This window comes from Mustela putorius, unplaced genomic scaffold (assembly GCF_011764305.1).
Source record: "Mustela putorius furo isolate JIRA1106 unplaced genomic scaffold, ASM1176430v1.1 tig00003871_pilon_pilon_pilon, whole genome shotgun sequence".
NCBI classification, from domain to species: Eukaryota; Metazoa; Chordata; class Mammalia; order Carnivora; family Mustelidae; genus Mustela; species Mustela putorius.
Genome location: NW_025422023.1, coordinates 3,366,692 through 3,391,393, shown reverse-complemented (window position 1 = coordinate 3,391,393; position 24,702 = coordinate 3,366,692). Strand labels below are relative to the sequence as shown.

General features: G+C 37.2%; 1 protein-coding gene across 2 annotated transcripts in view; it reads right to left on the bottom strand.

Annotated features, from left to right (window-relative positions):
* BMPR1B (bone morphogenetic protein receptor type 1B) overlaps positions 1 to 24,702 on the bottom strand; it is a 394,983-nt gene that overhangs the window by 165,706 nt on the left and 204,575 nt on the right. The gene's annotated exons all lie outside the window — the stretch shown is intronic.

Genomic DNA, 24,702 nt, shown 5'->3' with positions numbered 1-24,702 from the left:
TGGCTCTCTTGGTTGACAAGACCTGAAATTTCCTTGAAATGTGGTATCAAAAATAATTAAGGAGTAAAGCAGGAAAAAAAAAAGACTAAAAATGAAAAAAATATTACTTTTAACTTCTGAATTTTGGTCGATCTGAATATTGTCATATATACCTCTTTTTTTTAATTTTTCAATTTATTTATTTTCAGAAAAACAGTATTCATTATTTTTTCACCACACCCAGTGCTCCATGCAATCCGTGCCCTCTATAATATATACTTCTAAGAGAGAATGAAATCATACTTTGAGAAGGACTGAAGCAATCTTTCTAGTTTTGCCAGCTCTAATTTCATTAGACTACTTTGGAGTCGGGGAAAACTATACAGGAATGCACTTTGAGGAGATTTTTCCCTGTCCTCTGATTTGCTTCATTCTGGGCAATTGGCCTATGCTGACCAAGAACAGAGCTGGAGCCATGCTGAGGATAGGCGAGTGGCAAAAGTAGAAAAGATAAGAATAAAGAGTATCCTTATACTTTTTTCCCATCATAATAAAGAGATGAAATGATGTTAACTAACAGGACATCAATGTAGTCATCAACCTACTTCCATTTTTTGTTTTGTTTTGCATAAATATTTACGCTTAGAAAAGCATATACAAACTGCTACTCATACTTGGGGCTTTAAGTAACACAGGAGAGAACATGAAGGAAAGTATGGGAACATCAAAGCATGTCCTTGGCATCCACAGATCCATACTGATGAAATAAAACCTCTCTTATCATCCAACTCTTAGGGTTTGTACAAATTAAGAACTCCCATTTATACAACACTTCGGACTTTTAACAAGAGTTTTCATATGTCGTCTCACTTATTCATTAGGATGAAGCAATAAGAAATTATCCCTACTTTACATTTAAGGAAGCTAAGTGCAAAGGAAGAGTCCACATGTCAAAGTTTGAAAGAAGTGTAGACAGAAACTGAATACACATCTTTTCACATTAAATCCTTAGCCCTTACTACTATACTTTCCAATAATACCAGTGGAGCAATATCTTAGTAGAAGTTACCTTTCTGTGGAAAAAATATTAACTCTTACAGGAAAGACCAATGCATTCCAGTTTGTGGCATGTATACTTTGGCTGATAATGGCAAACACACATTCACACAACCAGTACTTGGGTAATGATGGTACCATTATGGAGTCATCCAAATTAAAAATTTTGGTGTTTTACTTCTGCTTTCCCCTAATTCCAACTGAGTCACTAAAACTCAAGAACCTGTCTTTGAAATGTCTCTCATTTGTCACCTTTTTTCCTTTCCCTCTGTTCCTACCAAAATTCAGATTTAGCTTTTACAGAACCTTAAATAACTTAAATAACTGAAAGCTAGTCTTCTGTCACCACTCTCCTTTCTCTTCCATCAACCTTCTGCCTGCTACTAAAAAGCAAAAGTCAACACCCCCTCTTGCCAAAAACAGAGGGTTTGATTTTTCCACACAGAATACAGTTGTCTCTGCCATCTCAACCTGACCTTACCCTTTCCTTTTCTTTTCTCCTTTGCCCACAACACAAATCCTAACCCTCCTAACACACCATATGCTCCCTGGGAATGCTGTGGGTACACGTCCACACCTCCCATGTCTTTTTATGGAATGATCTTCTCTAAATCTCTATCTCTATGCAATAACACTTAGGCTGGTGCAGAACTAGATCTGACTATGGGGGGATGTAGATTCGAATTAAAAGGAAAACTTTCTTGCACACTGTGACTTTAGTATTAAGATTCCCTGTTCTCCTTGCCTGTTGTCTCCTCTGTCAAAATAGGACAAAATGCTTGGTTTCAACTTGGTAGTACTAAGCACATAAGGGAAATGCACACACTGGTTCCCCGGCTGCCAACAGGAAATCTACTGTGCCTTTCAGGATGATTTGGGGGTACCTGATCAGCATTTCTGTCCTGGGTACTCACTCCTCTTTCCCTGTTTTACCACCTTTATGACAGAAAATGAGGCACTAAACAATTCCAACAACGTTAATAAAAAAATGTTCAACTGAATGATTGTCGTTTTGAAAGACGTGCAAATCTGGCTTTCAAGTGAAATGATGAATAGCAGGGCTGTAGAGATCTGAAGCAGGATATGACCTAAAAGAGCAATCCTAAGGAGTATTTAAGCGCTTAAATCATGACAGGAGTACCCATAGAAATACCAGGGCCTCTACTGAGAGAATTTTAAATATTTATACGCTCCAAGATTGCTGCATTTTCTTTCAGGCAGAACAACAAAGTTCAAAGTACACTGATGAAAGTTATCACTGGGTTTACTGGCAATCAATACCAATTAAGAGCTACATTTTAAAATGCATATCAGGTGTTACTGGAAAATGCATCCATCTGAATAGCAGCTATTGAAAAGAAGTTTATCAAAAAGGGTAAATAATGTATAAAAAGTCCCAAGAGAGTGATGAAAACCTTGTTCAGATGACAAGCCACATATCAGTTGGAAGCCGGTGCTCAGACTTATTGGCACCAACAATGTTTTCTTAATTTCGTAAGAGTGTATAACATCACACACCCCCAGTTGGCCTAGAATACCCTTATTTATGGCTTCATTCTATTAAAGACTACTTCGACTTACTTATATTCCTGAAAATCCATTTTACAATTTTAATTAGCAGTTCTAATGGTTCTTGTGCAATATTTTGTATTTATTGATGTTTTCATTCAACAGAACAGTTGCTGAGTACCTGTTATGGGTTTGGCACCACAGACACAATCCCTAGTCCCAAGGCAGGCAAGAGGCTGGTCAGGGAGATAGAAGACCATCAATGAAGGTCAATGACCATGATCCAATCAAGCTGAGCACAGAAAACCTAACTCTTTCTGGAGACCGAGTTAGGGAAAGTATTTGGAGGAAAAGTGATATCTGAGTTCTTACAATAAGTTAACCAGATCATACAGGAAAATTTCAAAAACATGGTACTTTGGGATGATACAAGGTGCAGCCATGGAAGTGGGCCTCAAGTGGTGGTAACTATTCTTGTCTTAATACCACCACTCTTAAGCCCTCAGTACGGGGGGGCTGTACATGGTTGGGTTTACTTCTTCTCTGCCTGCTGGTATTTCCATCCATTTCACGCTATGGCATTATTTTAGTTTTTAAACTGTGATTCCATGCTTTGAAGGGTTTTTTAAGAGAGTGAAAGAAGATACAATTTTGTATATTCTCACAATAATTTTTCTATCAACATTTTGTCATTTATTAAAAAAATATTTATTGAGCAACTGCTATAGGACAGGCTTAGTTTTAAGTGCAGGATGGTGAAGCAAGCATGCTAGACATGCCCTCATGGACTTCACATTGTAGGGGAGAGGGGAGGAACATAACAAAGGAATAGGATATCCTCTCATGGCCAAAAAAAAAAAAGGCAATAATAAAAGTAAAACAGAATAACATGATAATACTGGGGAAAAGAATGCTTTAGACAAGAGGATTAAGAAAAGCCTTGCCTGAAGCAGAATCCTTTGAGCTGAGGCCTGGATAATGAGAGGGAGACAACCCTGTACAGATCTGAAGAAAGAGTATTCCAGACAGAAGGAATTGCTGATGAAAGGAGCCTTGAGTAGAAAGAATCTTTGGTATTCAACTGACCAAAAAATAAAAATTAAAAATTAAAAAAAAAAAAAAGGAAAGGAGATACACAAAAAATCAACTAATGAGACAGTGACTGGATGATGTGGTGTTTCAGACCACTGGTTCTTAAACTGTGCTGCACACTGGAATTACCTGGGATGCTTCTAAAAATTCAGATACGCTGCCACATCCCAGACCAATTACACTGGAATCCCTCGAGTGGAAGCCAGATGTGAGTATTCTTTACAACCCTCCTCGTGATTCTGATATGCAGCCCAGGTTAAGAAGCACTAATTTAGGCCATGAGGAATTTAAATTTCAGTCCAGTTACATAAACAGCCACTGGAAGATTAAAATTTCATCTGAAATTTCTCCCATGTACCTAAATTCTTTTTTTTTAAGTTTTATCTATTTATTTGAGAGAAAGAATGAGAAAGAGAAAGCATGAGAGGGAGGAGGGTCAGAGGGAGAAGCAGACTCCCTGCTGAGCTGGGAGCCTGATGTGCCACTCAATCCCAGGACCACAGATCATGACCTAAGCTGAAGGCAGTTGCTTAACCAACTGAGCCACCCAGTTACCCACCTAAATTGTTTAATATCAATCTGAATATTTGCTTAATAGGAGATAAACTCTTTCTAAGCTCCTCAGATAAATGTTAATCTCTAAAACAAATTCTTCTTAAGAACCACAAAAATAGGGGCACCTGGGTGGCTCAGCTGGTTGAGTGTCTGTCTTCTGCTCAGGTCATGATCTCAGGGTCCTGGGATCAAGCCCTGCGTTGGGTACCCTGCTCAGTGGGGATTCTGCTTCTCTCTCTCTTTCTGTTCCTCCCCCCTGCTCATTCTCTCCCTCTCTCTAATTAATTAATTAATCCTAAAAATAAATAAATAAAATAATCATAAAAAATCAAAACAAAAGCAATTATTGACACACTTCCCTTTAAAAATTAAATTTGGGTTCCTTTCGCACATAAAAAATTATATTAAAAAAAAAATTAAATTTGGGTGAAAATTAGTTATTTGGGAAATGCCCGATGTATTCACTGCTTTTACGTAACCTCTTTGTCTATTCTAGAATATATTTGCTTTTATTTTGTGAATAACTTTTTAATCAATGAAAGGAAAACAAATACACAAAGATTTGAGATAGTATCTGTATTTTCCTTGCATCATTCCTTTTGATTATATGTAACACTGACCATGGGATTCCTCTAGTGGGAGGTCCATGAGCACTTGATCCAATCTGATGTAAATGGGTGCATCATTTTGTGGCATGCAAATCTGTAAGAGTTCACTTATTAGAGGGGCGCTTGGGTGGCTCAGTATTTAAGCATCTGCCTTGGGCTCAGATCATGATCCCTGGGTCCTGTGATCCAGTCCCGCATTCCTCTCCCACTGCCCCTGCTGTGTTTCCTCTCTCACTGTGTCTCTGTCAAATAAATAAAATCTTTAAAAAAAAAAGAGTTCACCTACTAGAGCTTCACTAGGAAATAATCTTTGAGGAGAAATAGCACTGCTGCAACCTGAAAATCTCATCACAGATTAAAATATTTTAATACATTTATCAGGTATAGATGACATTTCTATCATTCAAATAAACACACTAGAATACCTCTGTTGGACTGCACTTAGTAGAAAATAAAGCCCCTAATGATAGTAAAATGCTTTATTTCCCAACTTTCAGTGTCAATTTAAGTTCTTATTTAACAGTGAATAGCTGTGCATATACTGAAGAACCTAAATTGTAAGAAACGCAACAGCAATCAAGCCTTCGTCACATTCCAGGAAAGCAAACCAATCAGTTAAAAACTGATTTAACTATCATGAGGTGCTATAGTCCTATGGCTTCAACTGATTCAGCATTTCCTCCAGCTTTAATTAACATAATAATATAGAATAATTACCTGAAGAAGTTTTACTTAAAAATTCAACCAGTTCATATCAGGTAAATTTAGGGTATTCCTTTACTTACCTACCCAAAACAAAATTTTATTAAAATTGTTTATGTTTAAAAAAAATTACACATGTAAATATTATACTACCCCTAATTTTTCTCTAAAGAAATTTCAGGGCAGTAAACAAATTTTCTGTATTTTTGTCATGGAATTCACAGCACGTAAGTAAAAGGGGATGACAAACTTCTACTCAAATTTTTCTTTGGAAAGCTTTACCTGATAAAGGCAGCCACGGTAATCTATCTCAAAAAGCCTTTGCATTACCAATTCCAACATGTATCACCATACGGGTTTCCTTTTTCTAGTAGACAAAACCTTAATTGAAATCAGGAGCTGCACTTTATGCATTTTTGTATATTCACAAAACCTTTCTTTCTGGTGTTAAACAAACATCTAATTAATGAATTAATAATGAAAGCTTATTAACCCCCTGAGGTTGAAGATAAGACATTCAAATAGCTTGGTGCTGGAATGGCCTTCCGCCATATGCATTACCACTCCCAAGCCCTGACTACCTTCTCTCCCTCCCTGGTAAAATAAAGAGAAGTGAAAAATAAATGAAAATGTGAAATGAGAGGGACCGTTGTGCTCCAAACAAGTAGGGTGGGTCAGTGAGAAAGAGGATTCGATGATTAAAGACTGTAGACTCAAATGACAAGTAAAATAGGACCATAAATCCATTCAATCACTTGTTCCTTCAGTAAACAGTTTTGAAAATCTACAATATGCCAGACACCTCTAACATACAAAAGAAAACAGGATTAACTCCTGCCTCCAAGTAGCACATGGGCAAAAGCAACAATGCATAGTAATAAGAGCAATGTAAGAGCTATGCATAAATAACCCATAAAGAGCGATAAAGAGCCCCTCAGTCATTGGGGAGGAAAGATGGTAGTAAAATTATGCCTTAACAGGTAGTCTAGGATAAGAGTTAAAGGGGGATCCATTCCAGAAACAGGCAAAACAAAGGCATAAAAAACAAATTAGTAGGACATTTTAATTCCTACAAAAAGTGAATGACAAGTTCAATTTTCATGAATAAAAACACTAAATGGTTAGTACCTTTCATAGTACAATTAAGATGCTAAGTGTAATAAACTAAAATAATCTGAAATACTTTTATCAAGATCTGACATTCCAATTATCTACTCACCTCAGGCTACTTTTGTTACTCTGTGGTTTTCAAATTATTTTGTCATTTGTTACTTTTATAGGTTTACCATTTGCCTAGAGATATTACTTCCTTCGTTTCTAAGACAATTCAATAGTCTTAAAAATCAGGTTATAATTAAATGCACAAACCTACTGCCAATTTCACTAGGCTCCTTGCTGGAAATCATGCTGTATCACAGAAATCTCCCTGAGGGTATACTGTGGAGGCACAGTTATGACTAGGGCATGGAATATGTTGGAACTTATTATGTTATAGCCACACTTTGCATATATTTTAAAAGATCATTCAAACTATGGTCAATAATTCACTAAGGAAAACCACTTTCAACACTGTGATGACGGAATTTCCATTGGCAGTGGGCCAGGCTGAATGCTACAAAAGGATGTGCTCTCCTAGGTACAATAATGGCAATGAACTGTGATGATTCATTCTGCTATTTTTCCATTCATTCTGTATCACCTTTGACCCTCTTAAGAGGTCTGAATGGAGCCTGGTCCCCAACAGCCCTGTGAAGACACAGTCATGTTTCCCACATGCAGCTGCATTCTGGTCCCTGGCTTCTACGGGTTGCTGCCTGCCTGGCTCTCCCACAAAAACCAGCCAGAAAGCAGAGGAGAAACCCAAGTAATAAGATGTAGTGAATAGGGTCCAGCCTATGGACAAAATATCCTAAAGAGTCCAATGTTTCCAAAACACAGAGGGCTCACTTATATGCAACAGAGGACAAATCAAGCTGCTGTGGCCAAGAAGACGGGAGATGCTGGCATCTACATGGTTGTCACCTTTAATGAAGGCTTCACTCTTCACAATTATGAAGTTCACCTGCATGGTTCTTGATATTTTAAAAGATTAATTTTAAGAATCACTGGAAAAATCTGTCAGTACTTATGCCGAGCTAGATTTTAGGAAGAGATGGGATTTCTTCATTTTTATAGAACATTTTCCCCCTTTCCTTACAAAAACACGAGGTTTCAATAGCTGGCCAGTTAAAACTATTACCATTCATAAATTCAGCATGTCTGAGAACTTGATATAACTTAAAACATGTACCACCCACAACCATAATTTTGGCTGAGCCAAGAGAAAAACATCAAATTTAGAATCCCATTAAATGCTATAATTAGAAATTCACCAAATGTTTAAATAGTCAAATTGGAAGATGAAAGCAAGGATGTGATAAGTTCAAGTGGGCTTTTTTTAAAACATAAAAGGTTCAATCTACATCCCTAACAATGTGTATAACTCTATTTTATGACTTTAGAATTAACCCATAAAGATCAGATACAAAGAAACTTGGTGGATTTTCCCCAAATGGCCACAGTAATATCTCCTACTACAAATGCTCTTTTTACACCCCTTTGAGAGGTGAGATTGAAATTCTTTTTCCTCAAATCTGGTTAATCTTATGATTCTGATGAAAGTGACACTATGCACTTCAAGGTCAGGTGATAAAATGGAATTCAACTCCTGTTGTACTCGTAAGAATCTGGTTCTTGAAGTCTTTGGTTGCCACGTGAGCAGTCTGACTGTGCAGAGGGCATGATGCTCTAAGAAAGGCCAAATTTACCCAATGTGGTGAAATCAGAGAGGCTTCAGGACTACATGAGCAGAGATACACCTAGACAGTCTCCCACCAGTCCAGCTGCAGACACCATTTAACTGCAAATACACGTGAGACCCTGTGCTTGAACCACCTCAGTAAGCTCTGCGCCAAATCCTGAACCACCACAGCATTGTTTTTGCTGCTTTAAGGCCCCAAGAAACACAGTTATTTGTCAAAAAGCAATAGATAACTAGAACACACTTTTATATCAGAAGTGAGGTGGCATAATAAAAAGTTAAATAAACCCAAACATATGGTATTGGTCTTTGGACCAGACCATAGATGGGAGACTGAAGGAGACAGTTAGTGGAAAACTGATGGGCCTCAAAGAGTTGGATTGTGACAGCTCCAGAGAAATAAGGGTTTTGTTTTTGGAAGAGGGAGAAAAGGAGACTCTTGTTACATAGCAACAGACCTTTTAGCAATACAATTGCCCACCGTAACATGCAAAATGGAAAATATATCTAATGATCTCCAAAGATCTAAGGAGATTTCCAAGCAGAATAATGAAAGGAGCATCTGCTTTCCTTTTGCTGCCTATGATGAAATGTACTCAGAGAAATGTGAATTTAAAAAGAAATTGTTCAGTTTAAAGCAAAATTTGGAGGGCTGTAAAGAGACAGGATTTGCTGGATTTGAAAATAAAACTATTTTTCATTCCTGACTGCTTCAGAGAGCAAAAGAATCAAAATAAGAGCAGATCTCAGGGAAAGACAAAATGGGGTATAGTCAGATCTGGTCCACAAAAAAAGGTAAGCTTGTGACTAAAAATACCCTTTATTAACTCCTCAGGGATAGTAAAGTGGCGTCTGATAGATCCTTTAAGACAGATAAAAGGCCTTCTAAGGACCTTCCAAGCATATGTAGCCAACTTTCTCTGAGTAACAATAGGACACAAGGAATCATAAGGGTGTTTATCCTACAACAGACTCCAAGAGAACCCCTAATACAAGAGGGTTATCTCCAAAATTTTGTGGGAGTAGCTTCTGCCTCACAGAGTGGATTATAAATTTTCACATAAGAAGACCTAAATATTTCTAAGAATTATATCATCTAGAGCTAAAAGGAAATAAAGACAATTCAAAATAAAAGGTGGCCTTTGGGACACCAAACTTCCATGCACAGGAAGAAGATTGAGAAAAATTGTCAGCTATAAATATAGGACATGGATATTATGTCCTATAAATACAGGACACTTTTTTTTAAAGAATGATGATTCAAAAGATGGAAGTAAGAATACAGTGGCAAGAGCCAAGGGTCACAGCGAACAATTCCCAGGGAATAGACTGAGCCCTAATTAAGCAAATGGCAGCAGGACCATGCAGAGTTCAGATTTGCTTTGTAATATAATAGCCTCTCATTTCTCCCTTTCTGCACAGGAAGGAGCTACTGAAGAATCTACAGAAGGCATGTCACACAACTGAATGGTGGGTGTGTGAAGGGCAGGTAACTCAACTCTTTAGTTCAAACCTTTTCAGAAGGACCTCTAATTCACATCTTTTCAGTATCCAAGAAGTCTTACCTAAGGAGCCTCACCTGTACCTGGACTTGACTGAGAAAACAAGAACTGGGACTTCAAGCTAATGCAGTAAGGGAAAGAGACTCAAGAGCTGTAAGGACAAGAATAAGCCTATTTTACATGTCTGAGAGCTACAACTGGTTGTGGTCTAAGATGGAGAACGGCAGATTATATTTTCCAAAGATAAGCACAATAACTTCTCCCATTCCACCATGTTGTACTTACAATGTAACTCGGACACTCCCACCAGCAAGCATGGGACTCAACATGCCTTCGCCTTGAATTTTTGACTACAGCATAAGTGAAGCTACATGACTTAGTGACTGGGACATAAAAGGCAATGCAGCTCTCACATTGCTCATTCTGAAACTTACTCTTTTTTCAAAATTTATTTTTATATTGAAGTATAATTGACACACAGTGTCACATTGGTTTCAGGTACACACCATAATGATTCTGTAAGTTTATACATTATGCTATGTTCACTGCAAGGTAGCTTCCATCTACCACCATACAACGCTGTTACAATACCATTGGCTATATTCCCTATACTGTGCCTTTCATCCCCATGACTTGTTCATTCCATAACCAGAAGCCTGTACTTCTCACTTCCCTTCACCCATTTTGCCCAACCACTCACTTCCCTTTGCTTCCTTCTGGCAAACATCAGTTTGTCCTCTTGTAACACTCACTTGTGAAGCATTCAGCTACCATGACAGCAAAGTTACTGCCTTGAAGTTACCATGATGTGAATAAGCCTGAATTACCCATGTGGACAGACCCTATGGCCAGGCCCTAAGATTACATGGGAAGAAAAGATGCTAGACTAGCCTCCAGTTGCTTCGGCTACCCACCATCCCAACTCCAGTCACTGTCTGACTGCAGATGCATGAGAGCACCTGAGCCAGAAGTAAAGAAGCACACCCTCTACAAATTCCTGACCCATAAAAACTATGAGAGATAATAGTGGTAGTTTTAAGTTACAATGGATGGAAAAATGATTATATAGCTGGAGGTACTAATAATGAAAAGCACAAATTATTACATCTCATTTTGGTTATATATGGATAAAATCATTAAAATTATTTAAAAATAGGAATAGATATTCTGGTCAAACTTTACAAAGAAAAACAAAACATTTTTAAAGACATCATCAGTCTTTAAGTGAAATCATTAAACAAAACCAAAAAGAGGTCAGATTATAATTATAACCTCAAGGTATTTAAATAAAGGCAAATTAAAAGATGTTCCGATTCAGTCACCAAACTACCCAAGTCTCCAACAAGGACGTGTATCTCGGAGAACCCTAGAGGATATTTCTTGGACAGAGTTAGCTCTTGTACTTTTTCACAATGAACCAATATTCTGGGACCTATTTTCATTGCTGGCCAGGGACACATTTGACTCCGAATTCACCTGGTTCTCTGCCAAAGCCCACATCCTGAGGAGACCTTAAAGTCTACAGTTGCCCCAACACCCTCCAGGACACCTTAAATAACTGTCTGGAAGCTTCCTCCCTGTGCAGTCTGTTGGCTTTTCAGAGTTAGTGAAGTGGTCTGCTATTTTTTGATGTTATATAGGATATTTTTGAATCAAAACTCTACTAAAAAAACAGAATGCATCAAACTCTAAAACATCTGTTCCAAAGCTTTTGTTGTTCATTTCTCTTAGCTGCTCTGTCAACGGGCAAAAATAAATGTGTGTTTGAGGAAGCAAGAGGTGGAGGAAGGAGACCACTGTCTGCAGTTACATAAATTAACAAATGCTAGCTAAGTGCTTGGTATGTTCCCTGACTATGCTAGGAGATTTGGGGACATGGGAAAGTATAAACCATGGATCTTATTCTGAAACAAGTTTTAATGCAGCTGGAGAGACTGGTCTAAGTGGCAAAAAAAAAAAGAAAAAGAAAAAGAAAAAGAACCAAGCACTACACTGTGGTATAATATTAGATATAGAGCCTTGCTTAGGCTTCACAGAAGATATGCAAAGCAATAATAACAACAACAACAAAACCTAAGACAAGGCAAGGATATCATGATAGGAACGTAAATAGAGTCTGCAGTGGCAGAAAATGACTAGGTCTATCTGATTTCATCAGGGATTTGGGGACAGAGTTGGAAAAGGGAGGAGGAATGTATGAGAAGACCAGAATATGGGAAGACCTGGAAAATAATCTTAAAAAGGCTAAATGAAGTTGGTAAAAGCTGTTGAAAAAATATTCAAAAATGGAAAAAAAAATACTTGAAATAATCCTTCTATAGAAATTGCCTGCTAAAGTTTCTTAGTAAATAAAATGAAGGATAAATATTAGGCTAAGAACAGTATGTTTTTAGAAAGTTTTAATAGCCCTAATACATTTTAGAACACATACAACTTGTTAAGAAAAATAGTAACAGGCAAATCATGCAGACAGAACTTCTAGAAAAGAACCATACAATGAAAATAATTTAATTTCTCTAGTGATAAAACGAAGTTTAAAACAACAGTGAGAGTATCCAGCTAAGTAAATCACTACCAGTTTTTTTTTTTTTTTTTTTTTAATTTTTTATTTTTTATAAACATATATTTTTATCCCCAGGGGTACAGGTCTGTGAATCACCAGGTTTACACACTTCACAGCACTCACCAAATCACATACCCTCCCCAATGTCCATAATCCCACCCCCTTCTCCCAAACCCCCTCCCCCCGGCAACCCTCAGTTTGTTGTGAGATTAAGAGTCACTTATGGTTTGTCTCCCTCCCAATCCCATCTTGTTTCATTTATTCTTCTACCCACTTAAGCCTCCATGTTGCATCACCACTTCCTCATATCAGGGAGATCATATGATAGTTGTCTTTCTCTGCTTGACTTATTTCGCAGTTTTGATAAAATTCAATACTAGCAAGGGAGTAGAGAGAAAAGCATACTTGCATACTGATGACTATAAATATAAATTAATATAAACATTCTGGAAAGCAATTTGAATGTATGACTGCAGTTTAAAATGTCAGTTTTAAATGGTTTTTCAGAGGTATATGAGAATTTTCAAAGGTATATCAGAGGTAAGCGTTGAAATTCAAAGACTGAATTCTGAATTCAGTGGGTGAATTCTGAATAACCTTCAGTAGTGATGATCGGCTATTACTATGACACTGATACTTATTTAGCAGCTACTTAGGACCTGGGTTCTGTGAAAATTCTTTTACTATACTACTTCTGATATTTAAATACTTCAAGGTCAGCATGATCTCTATCTTCTAAATGGCAAAAATAAATAATATAAAGTTATAAATCCAAAAATAGTTACAACTAGAATTGAAATCTACATATGTCTAACTTCAAGGTTTGGCTCCTCCTACTATGTCTTAGTACTCAAAGATTATTATGTTTATTGTATCAAAGCCTACCTATATTAGTTTAAATCTAGGGGTTTAGAAGAGATTGTGTCCTGGCTTACAATTTTATGGTAGTAAGTGCTTTTAATTAGATTATATTTTATTGCTAAAAAAATTTATATTAGTTTCATCATTAGAATTTACATACAAAGCTATTAGATGCTTTTAAAACTTGCATTTTATTGGATTAAACAATCCAAAATACTGTGTAACATTAAATATTTAAAGTAATAAGTCTATTGATAAATAAACAATAAGAGAAAAGTGATAATGAAATCTGATCTTGTGGTGCCAGGCTCAATTAGACCAGAAAACAACATAGATTTAAAGCTGTTGCCTACTGTTAAGACATCCCTGAATTAAAATAGAATAGTACACGCTTATCCATCATGTTTTAATTGTCGTGTGGAACTTAACACTGCAGTTAAATGACTTAGGTGATAGAGAGGAGGACTAAATTGTTTTTCCCTAAATTGACAAGTAGAATAATAAAACTCCTTGGTAAGATTTAGATTTTAGTAGTGACTAATTCAGTTACATGTTGAGTTAAAACACCAATGTGATCACTCTGGTCTGACTAACTAGACACTCAAATATTTCTTTTTTTACTTAGATCAAATAACCTTTCTAAATAAAATACTCCCATTCCTGAAAGAAAAGTTCTTTTTACTTATCTTATTCGATGGCTCAGTTCTCTCACCTTACAAGTACTCAAACTAAGGCCCAGAGAGGTTTGGTGACTTTCTACAATGTCACTCCGTGGATCAGAGATCCCAAATAGTTTCTCCAAAACCTGACAGCTCAACATATTTTCTCTGACAATTTTTTCAAGTTCCTTGCCTCCCTACCTAGGAGATATATCTCGATTCATACAAACTCTTATTTAACATATGATTCTTTTTTTTTTTTAATTTACTGTTTTTCACTGTTCTTTTTTTTTTTTTTAATTTACTGTTTATGTACCACACCCAGTGCTCCATGTGATTCTAAAATGCTATCAAAATCATGACTAGGCCTCCAGAGGGCACCTCTGTTTTATTTAAAAGATGAGAAACGTAATACACAGAGCAGGTCATACATTAGGAAACACCTGGGTGTATGTTCAAATCCGTCTATACTCTCAGCATGAGGGCCCACAGCCCAGAAGTTCACAGAGAACCAACTTGTTCAGCAGCCTGACTTGCAGAGTTCTAAACCTCTGAATCTCTGCAACTGAACAGGTTGCAACTGTTGAATTGCAAATGGACAGAAATCTGTGACATGTGATGTCAGAAATACTGCCTTGAAATCACTGTTAAGTGAGTAATCATGCCCTCTAGTTCAATACTGAGTAATAGCAAAGCCCCTCCAAAATGTTGCTTTGTTAGAGTAACTGAGATGTACGAAGTACACGAAGGAAGACTATGACATGTTTTCATGTAGGTTTTTCAGCTTTGTGATCCAAATGGGAACAAATTACTCTACCAATTAGACTTCAATGATTCTCAAAAACTATCCAAAACTTCAAAACCTAACTACAGTATTTTGTCAAATATAAAACATCAGTTGCAAGATGTACAACACCATCATTATGTGTAACATTGAGAAAAAAAATGCTGTGATTGTCATACAATGACAAATTTGCAATTGTAAAATGTGTTATGATGGTGTGTCTTTGGATCACTTAATAAGGTATGGTTGATTTCAGTGGGTTTACAAGCTCAAAAACAACAACAACAACAACAAGACAACAGCAACAAAAAAATCCACCTGAATTTAAAGGACTATAAAAAATAAAACAACATCCATAACAAAAACATCATCCTCGCTTGCAAGTAACTAAAGAGTTAATCTGTTATAGTTCTTTTTTTTGTTTAATTATAATTCTTAAGTAAATCTGAAACATTTAAAAGTATAATAAATACTTTAAAGCTCATGAAGGTACCACACTCTTTTTATATATAAGGATAAGGAACCACAAAGCAATCAGAATGCAGTGACCATGAACTCCTTGGCAGACTTCTAAACATAAAGACATAATTATTTGACAAAGTCAAAATTTCAGTCTATGAATATTTATTGGGTGCCAAGCATTGTTGTAAGACCTGAAGATACAGAGATCAAAGCAGATAAAATTCCCTGCCCAAATGTTGCTTAAATTCTGGTGGCAAAAACAAATAATAAACAAGATTCAAAAGTGAAATATGTAAGGTCACCTGGTGGCTCAGTGGGTTAAGCACCATCTTCAACTCAAGTCATGATCTCAGGGTCCTGGGATCAGCCCCTGGTTGGGTTGGTTGGTTGGTCAGGCTCCCTGTTCAGCAGATAGTCTGCTTCTCCCGCTGCCCCTTCCCCCACTGATGTGCTCGTGCACTCTCTCCCTTTCTCTCTCCCTCTCAAATCAATAAAATCTTTAGAAAAAAAAATTGAGGGGCGTCTGGGTGGCTCAGTGGGTTAAAGCTCTGGCCTTCGGCTCAGGGCATGATCCCAGGGTCCTGGGATCCAGCCCCACATGGGGCTCTCTGCTTGGCAGGGAGCCTGCTTCCTCTTCTCTCTCTGTCTGCCTCTCTGCCTACTTGTGATCTCTGTCTGTCAAATAAATAAATGAAATCTTTAAAAAAAACAACTGAAATATACATTAGTAGCAAGTGCTAAAGGGAAAACTAAAATAGAAAAGGAAGATTTTTGCTCTGTTGATCGGGTTGTTCCAGCAACACATAGGCTCCCAAATGCAAATAGGATGTTTTAAAAATAATCATGACTTTGTCAGGCCAAAATAGAAAAAAAAAGTAGGCTTTATGAAGGGCTATAAGTTTTCTGAAAATATCACCAATGGTAAAACAAAGGGCTTCAGGCTTTGAGCAGAATGAACAGTAGCCTAGGAATTATAGGCTTCTAAACAAGCTTCTCAGCATCAGAACACAGTCCCAGGATTGAGGGAGGTAACCAGTAAGTGCATCTCAACTTTAGAGATATTTTGTCACAGATTCCTATCTCCTTCCTACTTATCAGTATTATATTATCTCAGATACTTGGTTTTTCTGCCTATGTCACCTCCCAAGATAAAATAACATTTTATCTATTTAATAGATACATATAGTTAATAGAATAGTAATAGTAACCTATTTGTAACCTATAGTAATAGTAACCAATTAACCAATTCTATTACCATATTAGTAAGGTGTAATCACTTTGGTCTCCAGCTACCTTGACATTTCTAAACAAATAAACCATAATAAACCACACAAATATTACTAACTAGTGATGTAATAACTGGAGAAATGCCGGGAAAATCCAAAGATGACAAAAAGGGAAAAGAAACAAGATCTCCGTGAGTATAAAATTACAAGCATAGTTTATACTTACCTAACTAATGGGTAAATTAATTAAACTACTAAAATTTTATTATTGTTACATTTATGCAGACACTCTACCCGAAGATAAAGAATATGGTCATTCTTCTTGCATTACCTGTGATGGCTCACATTCTCTGATAAATCTCTAGATCAGAATTATTTTGAGATCGTACAGTACTACAAGGAGAATTTTTAATGTTCTTACTATTTTATTAGCTAAAAGAAAATCTCTTTGACACAGGTTAAAAAAAAAAAAAGTACTTACAAATGAAAGTTACCTATTCTATAATGGAAATCAATAAGAAAACGGAGTGTAGTTACAGAAAGTTACTTTCCAGTAAATGTGATTGATATACATAATCTGTAATGCTAAGGTTGAATTTATAATAATTCCTACTTTCTGAATGGCTCTGGCCCAGGTAGGCTTTTTGGTTCAAATACCATTAATCATTGTACCTAAGAAAGATATTTAATGCATTTATATGTCCACTTCACAGAGCTGAAGAGTGGACAAAAGGTCTAAGAAAGTTTGGTCTTGGTCAAAAATATCAAAGGAAACTATCCCTTAATTCTACGGTTTTATTTTTCTGCCAACTTACGAAGCTTAAGTGCATCTCACTTTAGAGATATTTTGTCACAGATTCCTATCTCCTTCCTACTTATCAGTATTATATTATCTCAGATACTTGGTTTTTCTGCCTCTCTATGTCACCTCCCAAGATAAAATAACATCTTATCTAACTAACATTTTATCTATTTAACCAACTTTTTCCAAGCACCCTCATTCCCTGCATGGAACTCCCAGAATTCGCTCCTTAACTTCCTCACACCATCACTTAGGATACAGCTGGTTGTGTTCATGAAACCTTTCCAATGCAAAAGCTACCATATAAAATACTTTTCAGTGACTGTGTATAATACGTATTTAGGCAACAAACTTCAGGTTTTTGACCCTTATGTCTACTTTAAAGCTAATAAAATACAAAAAGTTTCTAGGGCATGATAATTAAGTCAAATTCTCTTGAGAACATGTGTGCCATATACACAGAGCCAAGTAAATGCTCTGAATCCCCCAGTTACTGGAGGACTTTCCATACAGTTCAGTAAAAAGAGTTCATGACTTAAAGAATACCCACTGCATAATGGATTTCTCATTGAAAAAAAATTTTGACCAATTCAAAACTTTAAACTTTTTCTTCAAAGCTTGTTTTTTGTCCTTGCAGACACATGCCTGATTTTCTTACAACAAAACTCTTACACTATGCTCCTTTCATGGGCACTTATGTGTTCTGTTTTCCTCTAAAACTGAACTATTATTCATCGTAATTACTCCTGATGCTATTTCTGTTTCTGTGCTTATATATATTTTGTGTTTTTTGATAGTTTTTCTGAGAAAGGTAATTGAATCTACATATTTAAACATCATATTAAAATCCAAATATTTATTAGTTGGTTATTTGAGAAGAATTCAGTTACTTAGGTAGACTGGAAGAAAATTTTGGCTTCAACATGTGTTTTCATGCGAAGTACTCCTAGAGCAAGAAAAATTACCGCAGCTATAAATCATAAACAACACAGTACGAGCTATCCAACGAGGCTATGTTATTGCCACTTAACATGTGGTAAGAAAGATATTCCAACATGGCAGAGATCAACTTTCATCCCATTTCAAATGTCAATATTTAAACTGAGGGTGTCCAAAGCCAATACTTTGTTTTGGGAGATTCAAAATCTTTTTCTGCAACTGCGTAGTCATGTGTCCATTCTCTCTAATAAGTATGGGGCTGGCTAATGCTTTCCCTGTGTGCTAGGGAACTTGTTGTCCAATACTTCTTTGTCTTTTCTAATTCCACAAATGTTCCCTTGGTGCATCACCAGCTTGTTGTTTTAAATACTGTTGATACTGTTGAGCAGCTGAGTGCCTAAAGATGTGTTTATCATATCAAAACTCCTCTGCAGATACGTAAATGTGAGAACACAAACACACAAGTAAAACTCTCTCAATCTAAATAAAACTATTTTCTTCAAAACATGTTCAACAAGAACATTTCTTCAGTGTACCACCAAATAAATTCAGAAGGAAAAAAAAATCAGGTTTAATCAAAGTTACTAATTCTCCCTATGTTCTCCCATTTCTTCTAGCATTTTTAAACTAGAAATTTGCCTGAAGAAAAAAACAAAAACAAAAACACCTTATAACCCCAATGTGAAATGTCTTACATAACCCAGGACAGAAAATAAATGGATTTGCATGGACTCTCTTGAACATCCAAATTTTTTCTTTGGCCACAGAGAACTCATCTCAGATTTCTCCAGTGATAAGAAACACCATAAACGGTTAACATTTGTGCAATGCCTACTACTATGTGACAAGATTCTGACATATGTTAAGCCAACCCTGAGAGAGTAGCCATCACCCCATTTAAAAATAGGAATCTAAATCAGATAGGTTTTAATATGACTAAAGGTATGCCAAGCTTTGATTCAAATTCAGATCTGTCTGATTGCAAAAGCATGTCCATTCTGTTTTGCTCTGTTATATAATAAGAAATGGATAGAGAGGACTTTAATGGATTCTCCCCCTTGGGTAAGTAAATACAATTTCATTTGAATTACAGTCTCACCAAATAAAGGTAAGCATATTTTCCTCTGTTTCTCCTAACTTGAACAACTAAGCAGGTATTTCATTTTCAAATGATCAGTCAGCGAGTAGACAGTAAGTGATTGGAGGGACACAGAAATATAAGATAAAGTCTCTGCGATTAAGCAGATAATGCTAATGTAAGTGACTGAGCAAAAAAACACTCTATGCAGTGTTTCAATAAAATGTACAGAATGTCAGAATGGAAAGAACGTGCCTTGATATTTTAAAAAATATTATCTTGTTTAAGACAAGCAAAATGGATATCTGGCCACTCTCCTCACAAAACATGCTCCTGCTGGGAAACTCCGTACTGAGAAAACTCTATTTTAGGCCCCGTTTCTACGCTGGGGACAGTGACTGTAGGAGGTGCAATGAGCAAAGGAGGAGGTGAAGAAGACTGCTCAGAGGAGCTGGAAGTTAGCATGGTCTTGAGAGAAACTAAGCATTTGGGAAGGCAGAGGCAAGGGTACTCCAACTGGCAAATATATATCCAAGGGAGAACCAAGGGCTAGAATAAACCTGAAATTTTCAAATATATTATATAGCAGGAAGAACTCTAGGACCTCTCATTTCAAGAAAACCATAGTCCTATAGTTCCATGGTGTGCCCAGTCCCACAGCTATCGCCGGGGCTTGATGAAAAACACAGCTCACCTGCCATGATGGCCAATGCTATTTCCACTCCCAGTGGTTTCCCATCCATTGTCTAAGGGTAAGGTGACACCCAGGGATTCTGGGAAGTTACTTCAGGACCCCAGTAGGGAGCGAAAGGAGGGATATTCAAACATGGCAATTCTGCTTTTATCTCTTCATATATTGGGTTTCTGATAAGATTTCTTTGAAGAAAAGAGCCTTTCCGTGTTAAAAAAAAAAAAAATCACTCTTCAAGTCTTCATTAGCGATTAGTTGACATTGTTGAGTTCTGTGCTATATGACACAGACACAAACATAAAAGAAAAAACCCCTTTGTCCTAAACAAATTGATTTACTCATTCAACAATCAAGTGCTGAGTGTATATAGCATGCCAGGTACTTAGCTTACACTGAGAAATTCAATGGGAAACAAAAAGCTGCAAGGCTGGCCTTGGGTCAGGTGGTGGTGAACTAGGACATTAATCAAATACCACAAAGAACTACAGAACACAACTATGATAATGGCATGAGAGAAAATTATAAGATGCAAGGAGAACATATGACCAGAAAACCTCAGTCTAGGGAGTCACTGTCTAGAAGAGTAGAGGTGACAGTATGAACCAAGAACTACTGCAAATATAAGTGGTCAATAATAAGTATGCACAAGGCTGGGGGCACCTGAGTGGCTCAGTCAGGTAAGCGTCCGCCTTCGGCTCCAGTCTTGATCCCAGGGTCCAGGGATTGAACCACTCCCTGCTAAGCAGGGATCCTGCTTCTCCCTCTCCTGCTCCCCTGCTTGTGTGTGCTCTCTCTCCCTCTCTGTCAAAGAAATGAATAAAATCTTAAAATAAATAAATTAGTATGCACAAGGCTCAATGGTGCCACCGTAGAGGCACTGATAAACTCAACTCAGTGGGTGCAGGGACACCTCACAGTGAAAGTGCCATTCATGCTTCATCTGGGAAGCATGAATAAGGACACAGTATGGCAGGCAAAAGGGAGGAGAGGAGAACACTTCAGAGACACTGTATGTGCAAAATGGACCAAAACCAGGAAGAAATTCAAAAACAGCAAGCCCTTGGGGATATTGTAAAAGGTGGCTATCTCCAAGATGAAATGGAGTTACGCATATATGTAGGTGCTGAAGCGGACGTGAAGCCCTCATTCACGGGATACAAACTGAGGTGTAACCTGCATAGCCTGACACAGAGGCAATGTGGAGTCAGAGGACATTGTGACCAAGAGTGTGACATGTTCAGAACTGCATTCCAGAAATCTCACCCAGATAGCCGGGGGGGGGGGGGGACCAGAACCGTAAAGACTAGTGGCAAAAAGACCAGTCAGAAGGTGTTACTACTGGGACGCCTGGGTGGCTCAGTTGGTTGGGCAGCTGCCTTCGGCTCAGGTCATGATCCCAGCGTCCTGGGATCAAGTCCCACATCGGGCTCCTTGCCCCGCAGGGAGCCTGCCTCTCCCTCTGACTCTGCCTGCCACTCTGCCTGTGCTCTCTCTCTCTTTCTCTCTCTCTGACAAATAAAATCTTTAAAAAAAAAAAAAAAAGTGTTACTACTTCACAAGCAAAAGACAGCTAGAAGTATGGATTTGTCTTCAGTTTCCTGGCACATGGTGGCATCTAAAAAGTTATGTAAAGTGAATTAATAAATGAATAGGAAATAAGGTTGGCGTGCCAATATAGGGCAAGAATATAAAGAATCATGAAAAAAACACAAAAGATATTATGAGCTAAAGGTAGATGCTAGATGCTAGAGGAAACAGGAAGCCACTGCAAATTTTTGACCAGGGGAGTGACATGATGTGAACAATGTTTAAGGAAGTTTAATCACCACGGTATAGTGCATCTGACACAATGGTTAGGTAATAACCTTACAAATGATTTAAGGAAGCTTACAATGAGACAGCTCAAGTAGTCCAGGTATGAGGTGAAAATGTATAGCCTGGTAAAGAACCATAGGGATATAGTAAAAAAAAAGAAAAGAGACACTCTCCAAGGAAAACAAATGTGGCCAACTGATTAACAGACTAGATAACAGATGGGTAATTTTTTTTTTCTTTCTATAAAGGGTTGGATCATAACTATCTTAGGCTTTGCGGCCCACAGGGTATCTAATAGGGCTCCTCAGTTCTGTCTCTGAGGCAGGAGAGAAGCCATTGCCTGTCATAAACCATATGTAAGTAAATGGGTGTGTCTGGGTTCCAAAAACTTCACTTACATGACAGGTAGTTTGGCCTGCAGACCACAGTTTACTGACTCCAGGATACCGCTGGAGAGAGTGTATCAGTCGTGAGCATGTTCAGCCCTGAGTAACAGAAAACCTAAAATAACAGTAGCTCAAACAAGACAGACGTTCATTTTTCTCATGTATGCAAGATTTCCAGGAACAGACAGGTTTGGTATGGCTACTTCACAACTGTAAAGGACCCAGTTACCTTCTATACCCTTTTCTTCACCGTCCTCCACATGTGATTGCTGGCTCTTGATTCAAAGTATCTGAGTTCCAGCCACCAAATGACCATTTTAGCAAGCAGGGAATGGGAGTAAAGGAGAGCATCCCCCTCACTTTGAAGACAATTCTGTAATTCATAAAACCTTCCTGCTTGGCTAGTTCTGCATGCTCAAATAAAAGTCAAAAGAGATTACACTTGTTTCAAAGTGAATGGCTAAGTATCTTAAGCCCTTTTCATTCATTCTCCCTAAACCGAAAATATTTTTTGTTCACCTCTTGATTGTTGTATAAAATTTCTTATTGGCTGAAAGTTACTCCATAAACTGTTTTCCTTCTGTCTGAAGTAATAAAACTATACAGCACTATAAACGTTTTCCATGTTTAACTCCAAGATATTTGGTTTTCTGGATAGAAACAGTAGAGCTTTGTTTTTAAAATTAAAGCAGACCCTTAGACCTAATTTGCTTTAGAATGCCAAATAGTTTCTCTTGTTCTGTTCTAACATTAGAATCCACCCACCTATTCTGAAAACACATGCATCTCTATAAGAGACCGACCCCACTTAACTCTGCTTGTCCCTGATGCTAGGTCATTGACACAAAGAGTAGGAAAAATAATGTCCAAAAATAAAGATCTCAGAGAGTTTAATAGGAGATTTTAGCTATAGAAATTATGTCTAAGGTAAGGAAGAGTCTTAATACTACAGGTATAAGAAGAAGATATTTCACTTAGAACTGGTAATAAACATATATATATATATATATATATATATATATATATATATATTACCTTTAATTTAGATGTAAGTTAATCTTCCTTAAAAGATGATTCGTGACTCAAACCGCCATCATAGAACAAAAAAATTCATTAAGTTTCTAGCCCTTCATATTTGCAAAATAGAAAAATTCAGCATCCTAGACAATCCTAATAAGTTCAGAGGGGCTGGTACTTAGGATCTTACAGTAAATCAACGTGTTCTGACACTCTCAATTTAAACAATAATTCCAAAGCTGCTAAGCTTCTACTTCAACACTGAAAATAATGCATAAAATTCAGTTAACTTTTAAATATTTGAAATAATATAAATATTTTTATATTATCTGTCATATTGACCTTTTTATTTCTTTTTTTTTTTAATTTTACAGAGAGCAAGATTGAGAGAGAGTGTGAGCAGGCACATGCATGCAGAGGTGAGCAGGAGGAGGGGCAGAGGGAGAGGGAGAGAGAGAATCTCAAGCAGAATTCATATACCACACTCAGAGCCTCATGTGGGGCTCCATCTTATGACCCCTGTAATCATGACCTGAGCAGAAATCAAGAGTCGGATGCTTAGTAGACTGAGCCACCCAGGAGCTCTACTTTTTACTCTTAAGGGGATTTCAAAAACAATAAATAATGTACAAAACTTTCCAAGTTGCAAATAAAGTCATACTCTCTACTCTAGATTTTATTTCAGATATATCTCAACTCCCATAATATTTTTACTACCTGACATTTTAATCAAAGATCAAAAACTTCACTAGCCAAAGCATTTCCAAAGCTCTGTGAAGTAAATTAACTTTATGAAATGGAACCCAACTACATATTTTGTAATGAAATTTTATATTACATTTCAAGAAAGAATGCTATCCTTATGAAGATAGCCAATGTGGCTCAGACAATAATAATGGTAAAAATATTTAAAAGAAATGTGAGACCTAAGAAATATTTTAATAATCCAAAGCAATATTCAACTTTTGGGAGTTTCTGTAAAATGACTCTTGACTCTCTCAGGGATGACCATGAGCCCAAACCGACTGTTCTATGGAGGGTCCTAGTACATGGATGTTTTCACAAAGACTGGGGGTGGAGGGAGCACCCAAACACATTGTCTCAGGATGTTCCCCATGCCCTACGAGAAGACTAACTGCCTAAGCACTATCATGGACTGCTAACAATATCATTTCAAATGCTTTGTAAAGGTTTTTTTTTTTTTTAAAGATTTTATTTATTTATTTATTTATTTATTTATTTGTCAGAGAGAGAGAGAGAGGAAGAGCGAGCACAGGCAGACAGAGTGGAAGGCAGAGTCAGAGGGAGAAGCAGGCTCCCTGCGAAGCAAGGAGCCCGATGCGGGACTCGATCCCAGGACGCTGGGATCATGACCTGAGCCGAAGGCAGCTGCTCAACCAACTGAGCCCCCAGGCGTCCCAGGTATTTTTTTTTTAAGTACATGTATAATACATGAATATATGCTTACTTTTCACATTAAAAATACACAGAAATTCATACAGCAAAAAATCATTTATGACCTTCCTAGGCTTTCTTCGTGTCACTCTCCAGTTCAATAATATTTGAGTTTTAAAAAAAAAATCACAGTCTGGTTTTCAAGCAACTCTAAAATCTGT